The 9,811-nt window shown below is 35.3% G+C and overlaps 1 long non-coding RNA gene across 1 annotated transcript; it reads left to right on the forward strand.

Moving 5' to 3' along the window:
- Nucleotides 1–3,826: 3,826 nt before the first annotated feature.
- LOC137396950 (uncharacterized) lies at nt 3,827–5,842 on the forward strand. The gene is made up of 3 exons (XR_010978674.1): nt 3,827–3,907; nt 4,413–4,514; nt 5,203–5,842. It is a non-coding gene; the product is annotated as an uncharacterized lncRNA (long non-coding RNA).
- Nucleotides 5,843–9,811: the final 3,969 nt, after the last annotated feature.

A 9,811-nucleotide genomic window follows, 5' to 3' on the forward strand; every position in this document is an offset into this window, starting at 1 on the left:
TGACAGAACTACTGATCGATACACTATGTATAGGTCGACATGACTGACACATGCTTGTTCTTTGAAAGTTTTTGCTGAAGCTTGTTAAAGGCAGCACTGGCTTTGCCAATTTTTACTCGGAGCTCCTTTTCATTTCCACAAGTATCAGATACAGTATTTTAAAGGTAGATGAAGTGTGACCTTAACCAGCGGGTTTTGGTTGGCATCAGACGGTGAGAGCCATCACAGACTCACATTTTGAAGCATTCATTAATCCTTTAATCATAGCTCCGCCATATAAAGAATCAGAAGGATATGTTTACACAAAGGCTTTCACGTCAAGGCCTTATCTCCAAAGTTGCTGCTTTATATTCAGTATCAATATTGCTACAAGTAATGTTTCTATACTACTCACATTCTTATGTATATCATTAGCTGGTTCCATTTTTAATTTGAATTTTGAATTTTAAGCTTTGTACTTCACTTTTTTGCATTAGAAGAAAGGGAAGAAAAGGAAAAAAGTAAGTATGCCTGGCTGCATAATGAACTTCATATTATAGTCAATTAAATACACAGCATATAGCTAGCCATTGATATGACATACGGAAATACATTAACAACCACCTAACTTACAGGGTTTAACGAGCCAATTGCATCACATTCCTTATAATCACCTTGCTTTAGGTATCTTAGGAAAATAAAAACATCACATAATGCACTCACCAACTTCTACCTGCTTTTGATGTTCAGAGAAGTCAACAGCATCAGATTAGAGGTAGTCTAACAAAACCAACTATGTATTTGAGTTGTGATCCTGATTTCAATGCTTCTACACAAACCAGCCAATTATTTGGGGACTAGGTTTTATTCATTATCTCAGCATTCTTGATGTCAAAAGCAGCTTATTTGAAATATCAAATAAAGAAAATCAAGTACCTTTCTAATATGAGCAAAACGAACACTTACCTTTGTACTTGTTAAAAATATCATCAGACCTTTAACCCTTTCTTGTTCAGTCGATCACAGCTCCAAAGGGCTCAAAAAACCAGGCCAATCAATAGCATCATAGGGACCTTGTATGGCCACCCGGATGCTGCTAAAACTTTTTCGACTTATCGCAAAGCTGTAAATAAATATGCATTAGAATGCTGATAAATATCTTTGCAAGCTGATATATTTTACTTGCCGTCAACATATGCAGATTTTATAATCTGAGCGGCAATTTGTTTGAGCTAAAAAATTCTCTTTGAAATTCTAAACTTAAATTAATTTTTTTGATTATATAAACATATTTTTAACTGTGTCATTGCTGCTTTTCACTTTGAACATTAGGAAAGTTTCTGAACAATTTAACAGTGTTTAGCGAGAGATGTGTTTGAATAGCATTGTTTTGTAGGTAACAATAACAAATGCAGTAGTAATATTGTACAGAGAACTTTGTTCAAACTAAAGTATTGCAGAAGTTTCAAGCTTTGAAATTAGGTAAAGGGTCGTTTACTGAATGTACATCATGGGTTTGTTGTATGGGGGTGTTAGCAAATGCAGATACCTGAAGGGACACCTAAACCACAAGAAATACATGCAATACTGCGACAAACCAAACATCTGGTACATCAAAGGTCCATAAGAAGGAGCATTTGTTATAAAAGCATTGTCAAATGGATAAGAAACATCCGTTGAAAAGAATCCATCAGCGAAGATGAGTCTGGTAACCGGCCATAAAACTGTGCAAAAATTTAGAAGAGATGACACAGCTCTGCCAATTTCCAAGACAAGAACAAATAACGGCAGTTAGTCATCATTTCCAATCAGTAGAGTACAATCTCATGATGTACTCAAGACCAGTACATTCAAATATCAGCCTTCTACAACATCAAGAGCAGATTCTGAGCACCTAAACACCTCACAGGCTAGCAGAGACATCTATAAAAGGAGAACAGCTCCAATGACTCTGCTTTTTTCTCCTTTGTCTGCTGACCTTCTCTCTGCATCTGACTGCTGAGGCTTTGTATATTTAAACTGCTGAGCCTTTTTATCTATAGACTGTCATGACTCTCATTTCACTGTCTAGACTCATAGGACTGCGTGAAATAACATGGTCAATGACGTAACAATGTGTAACAATGGCATGTAGGTGTAACTTGATTTGGGTATTTATAACTTGTTGTCATTGTATTTGCTGTCAGTTTTGTATTTAAATCGTTGGACTCATAGAAATAAAAAAGTATATTTTACCAGTAAATATTGATATTACCTAATTTGTGTATAATAATAGATGTAGCTTAACACCTTCCCAAATGTCTGAGCCAGTTATAATCGAATTAGTTCACCCAACCAAAGCAAAAACTCACAAACTGAACAGAGGGAAAAAAGATAAGGTGACAGAGCAATTGTTCAATACTGATGTGTGTGTGGATATGGACTAATTGTGTTTAACTTTATTGTTTCCATTTGCAACCTTACTGCCTACGTTTACACAAAACAGATATATAAAGTGTTCAGAACAGTTGCTACTTCTTTAAATTTATTTATTACCTTGATGGATAGTGAGAAACCGCATTTTTTACCTGAGTAGCTAACAAAATGTCATCAAGCATTCAGCGCTGTTGTTGTGTTTAAAATTTTAGAGCCATGATCAACAAGAGAACTTTTAATCTTGAATTTATTATAAATAATTGTTAAATGTAAGCTTTCCTTATTTTTGGTCTTATTTTGCTATTTATGCAGCGATGTCATGTATACCACTATATAAAAAAAAACATTTTTTCCATCAGAGTTAAGCCAAGTGGGTTGTAATGTCTACTCAAGCTTGGGTTTCTTACCAAAGACCTGGGAGTTGGAGCACTTGCCTCAAGATCTTTGCCTTTTCATATAGCGCGCTTTTCTGCAACTCTATTGTTTTGTTTGCTGATGGTATTTGGGCAAGCTACATTTGATCTGCAGGTGTTATTGTACGTAATACTCCAATGACTTCTGGAATTACAGTTGCTCTCACATTTTATCAATTTTCAATATCCTCTTTGAGTGGAGATATTTCTATACTTTTTTTGCTAGCTATGTTGTAGTCGATGTTCACTGCTATTTTTATTATAGTAGCACTCTTGCACTCCTTGACCACCACTACAATATCTGACAAGTTTATATTTATAAACCTCAGTGTTTGTTGTTTGTTTGTTGGTCTGTCATTCATGTGTCCAGTTATAGTGACTAAAATCAACAAACGAACAATGTGCTTCACACTAGATTTGAGCTAGAGAGCTTCAGGCATGCAGACAGGCTCTAAACCACTAGGCCAAGCTGCTACAATGCTACACAATTGCTACACTGTAGATATACTCATTATATCGGTTACAATGCACACGCTTAAAACACTGGGGGAAATGTTTTTGGTTATTACTTGAATTACTAAAATACTGTCTGCGTGAAAGATCATTACGCGTAATGTAACTACTATTAAGCCACCGTCAGGCACGGCTCTTATCATAGTAAATATTTGAACTAGTCAAAGTTACTAGCTTAAGTTACTCAATTTCATTGGGTATTTATATTATTATCCTGCAACGGTGGGTATTCAGCTAGTATATGTATATTTACGAGTATATTGGTATTTGTGTATTTTAGTGATGTAAATGAAGACATTACAGTTAGAAAGGTAGCAAGTAGCTAATGCTTAGTTTTTAAAATCTATAATCATTTACTTAACTTTTCAAATATAACATGACATGCATGGAGCAATGAAAGTCCTCATCTGATTCACAGCAAGTATGTTTCTACATGAGAGCGAACAGCTGGCTGGTTCATCTATAAAGATAACGCCTTACCGCTAGCACTCGTATTCTGCTGCCAACATGAAGCTGGTGCTGTTAGGACTTGCTCTGGTTGTCATTGCCACACAGGCTGATTTGCTAGGTGACTACAACTTTCTCAGGTAAATATGGGGTAATGTCTTTTAAAGCCACTACACGGCATTCATTATACATCAAGCATAAAAATGGAAGGTCCCAAGGCTATGCAGTGTCATTGAACCCTAGTAACTGAAGATGCTGACAAATGTTTGTGGGTTGTAACATTATATTAAGTAACAGTTCAATAAAAAATTTCATGTTCCTCTAAAGTGACTGATTTGCTAGCGTTTTTTTGAAAATGCTGATTAGAATGATTTCATAGTCATTTGTGAAATGGTAAGTGTGGAAACGGTAGGGTGCGAATTCATTGACAGCAGGCAAATCCAAATCAATCTAAAGCATAGAAATGCAGTGATTTTCAGATAAGGCTACCTATGGTGAAAAGAAAGTACGTAACCTTAAAGATTTGGCCTGTAAGTAATGTTTACAAGTCTGAGTACTCATGTAAACTGCTCAATGCCCTGACTTTCATTTGCCTGCCTAAAGTTTGGTGAGAAGAAAAAAATAATATGACCTAATTGATTGCAGATCCGAAACGAAACAGTTGCAAATATTCCTCAGCAGAAAATGTCCTGAATTCAGTAAAAGAGGAAAGAGAGAGTTACTCGGTATTGACAAGTGGGACTACGAGTAAGTATTTAAGTTCTGAGAAGTCTTACTAGGTTACATACTAGTATTGGCTGATTAGCGATTGTGGCTAACACCTACTTCATTATGACAAGCCACAGTTGTCAATGACTAATAAGACATTCCAAATGCCCTGAATTATATAGTTTAATAACAACACCTTCACTCACCTCATCCGAGTTGTCCTATCTCACAAATTGGCATATGACTACATTGTCCCATTGGTTAAGTTCAGGGGTGTTGCTGACATCACCAAAATTCAGCTAAAAATACAGCAGATTGATTTGGGCACAGTAATTATATTTGACTGGTAGGAACCAAATGTTAGAGTAAAGATAAAAACAACGAGATGAAAGAGCGATAATTCATGTTTTTGGTTGTTCAAGAGGGTATTTATAACAGACCATCTTACTGGCTAGAAAACAGAACTAGCCGATTTTGTTCTTTCAGTAAGAAATAAATTCTCATGTTTGCATATAAGCCAACTTTCATCTACATGCTAGATAACTACGGTAACTATGGCGGGTTACTTATTAAACTGCACATTGATTCTGGGAGACTAAGGATTCTGGGAGACTGTTATTTTGAGCCTGAAGTGGCATTGATTGCTACCATTGTTTTTCTCAGTGTATTTTAAAGGAGATGATAAAGACATAAAAGCACTAACAAATTATTTTTTTCTGACTTTCAGAATTCTACAGATTCACTACCGCCAGCTGAAAGACCTATACAAAAAGTGTATGAGTGTACAAGGAAGCGTTTCCACCTATACCTCCTACACTAACCGACCAACAACGAAAAGGCCCGTGTATCGCACTCCCAATTATTGGACCTTCCCAACTATTGTCCCATTTACATATCCCAGGTACACAACTGTGCCCCCATATTTTAGGCCAACTGGAAGATCTTCACCAGGTTTTACTCCCTCTCAGTACTCGACCTACCCCCGATATTCGACCTACCCTCGGTATTCGACCTACCCTCGGTATTCGACCTACCCTCGGTATACTACTTACCCCCGCTGGGAGTCATCTTTTCCAGAGTTTACCACTGTCCCGTTTCGCTACCCAGTGTACACAACCCTAAGGCCGTTTCCCTGGTACACATCTGGGACTACCCGGCCTTGGTGGAGACCCACCCTTCCATCTATGTTTGGCTAATAAAACTTAAAGCAAAGTTTGATGTTTTCAACTGTCTTCATACTGAGAAAAAATAACAAAATTGTAGAAACATATACATGTAGCTTTTCTGAATTTTATATCGCGTGAAAGTGTATATGTAATTCTCCAACTTTTACACAATCACAAGTAAAATAAAACAGTTCACTTAAACCAGGCCACAGATATGCATGCTTTTGTAGCTTTAGGAATGTTAAGCCTCATCATGCGTTTCATGCTTGAGAAAATAAATCATGCAAGTTTTTATTTCTGATTACTAAAAGTTCACCATTGTTTCAAGGACCTTCAAAATATTTGTCATGATGTTACCAAAGTAATACAGCTTTAAAACAAATCTATTTGAATGATACCCAATGACATTATTAGTGAATTCTTTTTAAAAACTGGGTGTGGCATGTTTATCTGACATGCGCAACACCTAAATGTGTCATGTCTGAATCAGAGCTGGTTTATGGAACACTTTTAAACCGGAAAGGGCTACACTACACTGGTCATTATCCAGATATGTCAAACACTGGAATTCTACTGAAGAAACGGAATAAAAGGTTTTTACTTTCGCACCTTAAAAATAATTTGTGTAGGTCTATAAAAAAGCATAAGCTTACATACAATATCACATCAACAATGTACAGTGCCATTTTGAAATCTGGGCAGCCTAGATCTCAAACAAATCAAAGTTTCGAGAAAAGCTAGCTTCCAATGCCAAATACCACTGAGATAAGCTAAAAAACTGCATGTACTGGCTTGGCAGCTGCCTGATTCTTACTTTCATCATTAGTGTTTAGCCATTGGCTAGTTTTCAGCGTGTAAATACATTTTTTACTTCATTTGGTAAAAATAAAAAATAATTTGGTATGATTTTTGACAAATATTTGATGAAATATACACATATGTTTTAGATTAAAGCACGAATGGTACTAGTATACATTATATTATACAAATAATAGAAAAAAAAGTTGCCCAGAGTGAACAATTCTGGCAAGAAAGGCTATTATGAACATGTCGAGTGAACCATACTTAGCAAAGCGGCATTGAATGATTTGGTCAACTTGACAGAAGATAGTTTTACCAACTACCTCACATCGTATAGTGTTATAATGTTATAATATAAAAGGTATTATGACATTAAAATACTAATTATAAATTATATAATACTTAATAGTAATAAAGTAATAATCCCACGACCTACACGATGTAAATAACCTACACGACCTACACCTACCTACACATGTAAAAATACATTACATTAATATATATTAATCCCACGACCAAACACGAGCGAAGCGATTGGTTTGGGCGATTTATGATAAATGCACATGTGCACACAACCCCCGAAAAATTATCCTTCAACGGCCATACCCAAACCCTTGTAACGAAATCTTATCAACAAATTTAACTCTTTTTCAGTAAAGTCATTTAAGTATAATAATGCAACAAAACTCATATGAACCTATTTAAATATGTTACCAAGCCTTTGAAAGGTTACCGCAAATTCCTAAAACTAACCCATCTGATCGGATTATACATAAATAGACAGATTTATTTGGCCGAAAATCGTTATTAAAACTTGCTAAGCCTCACTTTTCTCAAAGTTAAGACCGGAAATTAAAACGTCGAGCGACAAAGAATAGAATGATTAAGTCGTGTGCATTTCACGAAAAAAATAACATGCACCTTTCACCAGTCTATAGCATTGTCGAATTGCCGAAGGTTTCTGTAATTAAATTAGGAGTACTGAAATCGTTTCATTTTGCCGATTTCAAAGTAACTGAAATTTTTGACAATTTTGAGTACTTTGGTATTCTAACTAATGTCCAACGCAGTGTAAGTAAAGAAAATGACGATGATATTTTTTTAACGGTTCTTATGAGATTATTACAATAATTAATTATAAGTTTGGATGACTACAGAACAATGACTACATAGTACAGATTTTCTAAAAATCTATATAAATATCGCAACTTCGTGATATTGTTAGCTATGACGTTTTGAAATGTAAAGAAAATTGTGCATTGGTTTTTATATTATTACTATATTAATATTGTTGGTTATTCTAATAATATCAGTGCATTTTACTTCTAATATTAGCCAATATTGCATTTCTCCTATTGCAGGGGAGAGATATAAACATATAAACTTTTCCTTTCATTATTGCTATTCGTTGTATATAATAACACCCACACCCAGTACATTACAGCTACCAATGCAGTTATCCTATTGCACTGCAGTGCTATTTGACTGATAATATTGCATTTCTCAACCATCAGTACCCTTTCTTTTTTTTTCCAATATCACTTTGGTCGTGGGCTGTATGACAGTGGAATTTCTAGTCGAGTCTAATTTATGAACATGTCGAGTGAACCATATTTAGCAAAGCGGCATTGAATGATTTGGTCAACTTGACAGAAGATAGTTTTACCAACTACCTCACATCGTATACTGTTATAATGTTATAATATAAAAGGTATTATGACATTAAAATACTAATTATAAATTATATAATACTTGATAGTAATAAAGTAATAATTATAATATATATTATGTTTTTATATATAATAGATCATTATAGATGCTTTCTGAATTGGTCGTGCTTTATATAAAAATGTGGGAAAAACTTGACTGCATATTTCATTTGAAGAGTTGATTTGAAAAAGGGAATTATTCCAAAAGCCATCACCTCCTGGCTTCAGTTCCTTGTGATTGTTTAAAAAACAATTGAGACTGCTGGAGAATTAGATTAATTGAGTAGCATATGCTAATGTTGTTAGAGTAGTTGGCCAATCAGAGGGTTGTTTCTTACCCACATGGCGCTCTACCAATGTGTTAGCTGAACATGGTGTACTACTCGTCTGTTGGCTGAACATGTGTTGATGTATTCATTATAAAAACTAGACTCACCAAAGAACTGGCCCAGAACTCTATGGTTGAAAATAACCTAATGATCTCTTAAAACTGAGCACATATATAGCCATCTTTTTGGCAATAAAGCTGCTTTATATATATGAATAAATACTACCTTTTTATTTTGTGTGTTTGTATGTCTGTTAGTCTGCGCAAACGCTGTTCATTTCCGGAATTTTTAGTTAATTTAATCCAAGCCTCGAACGCCTATGCACTGTGTCTTCCGTCAGAATGTCAAAAACATTTTGTTTCAAAACTACATTTAGTTCCTGAGACCTCTTAAGCGTTCATTTGATTAGAAACTCAAAAAGGCATATTTGCCTGAATTAAAGACAATTGTCGCAAATAAACTCGCTCATGGATCGTTGTAGTGAAAGCACTGTAGTAAATTGCATCGAAATTCTACATCTGTGCTGTAGGCCATAAAATCTACATCTGTGCTGTAGGCCATCAAATCTACATCTGTGCTGTAGGCCATAAAATCTACATCTGTGCTGTAGGCCATCAAATTGACAAAGAGATAATTAAATAATTAAATTTAAAATTAAATTGAAAATTAAATAAATTCCAATCATCACCGGGCTCACTGCTAGTGGGTTTATAAGTGCTGACGCTGCAACTCTTTGAGCAACTGATGTATAAAAAGCCCCTTTCAGCTGCTTCAGCTGTATATAATGTGATATTTAGCATAGTATTTTTTGTTGTACCAATAAACAAACAAAGTATTGATTTTTGAAGGTCAATTCTGTAGATAGATTAATAAATTCAAGCATGCACAAACTTTGGACAGACCTATTCATAATGTACAGCTCAGCGGGTCAATGAGCCAGCCACTGGTGCGGCAGAATTAAGCCGCTAAGGTACTTATAATAGAAGAATCATAGGATCAGACACATTGAATCCCATTGCATGCAGCAAGCTTCAAACTATGGCAAGACTTGACAAGTGCTTGTAGCCAGTGTTTTTGGCCTGGTAAATGAAGACAGTCATTGAGGAACAATGTATAAACTTTTGGGGAAATGAAGCGGAAATATAAAAAAGGGAAAGGGTATGTTAGCATTGCAAGCTTTATATCTCTCCACTTTAAAAAAACCCTTACGATAACAAAGAGCTGTTCTACAGTGATTTAAGAGATACAATTAAAAGTGTCCTTATTACCAAAAAGTTGGTTATTGTTAGCGACATGAATGTTAGAGTAGAGGCAAGGTCGGACGAGCTATC

Source organism: Watersipora subatra, chromosome 5 (assembly GCF_963576615.1).
Source record: "Watersipora subatra chromosome 5, tzWatSuba1.1, whole genome shotgun sequence".
NCBI lineage: Eukaryota > Metazoa > Bryozoa > Gymnolaemata > Cheilostomatida > Watersiporidae > Watersipora > Watersipora subatra.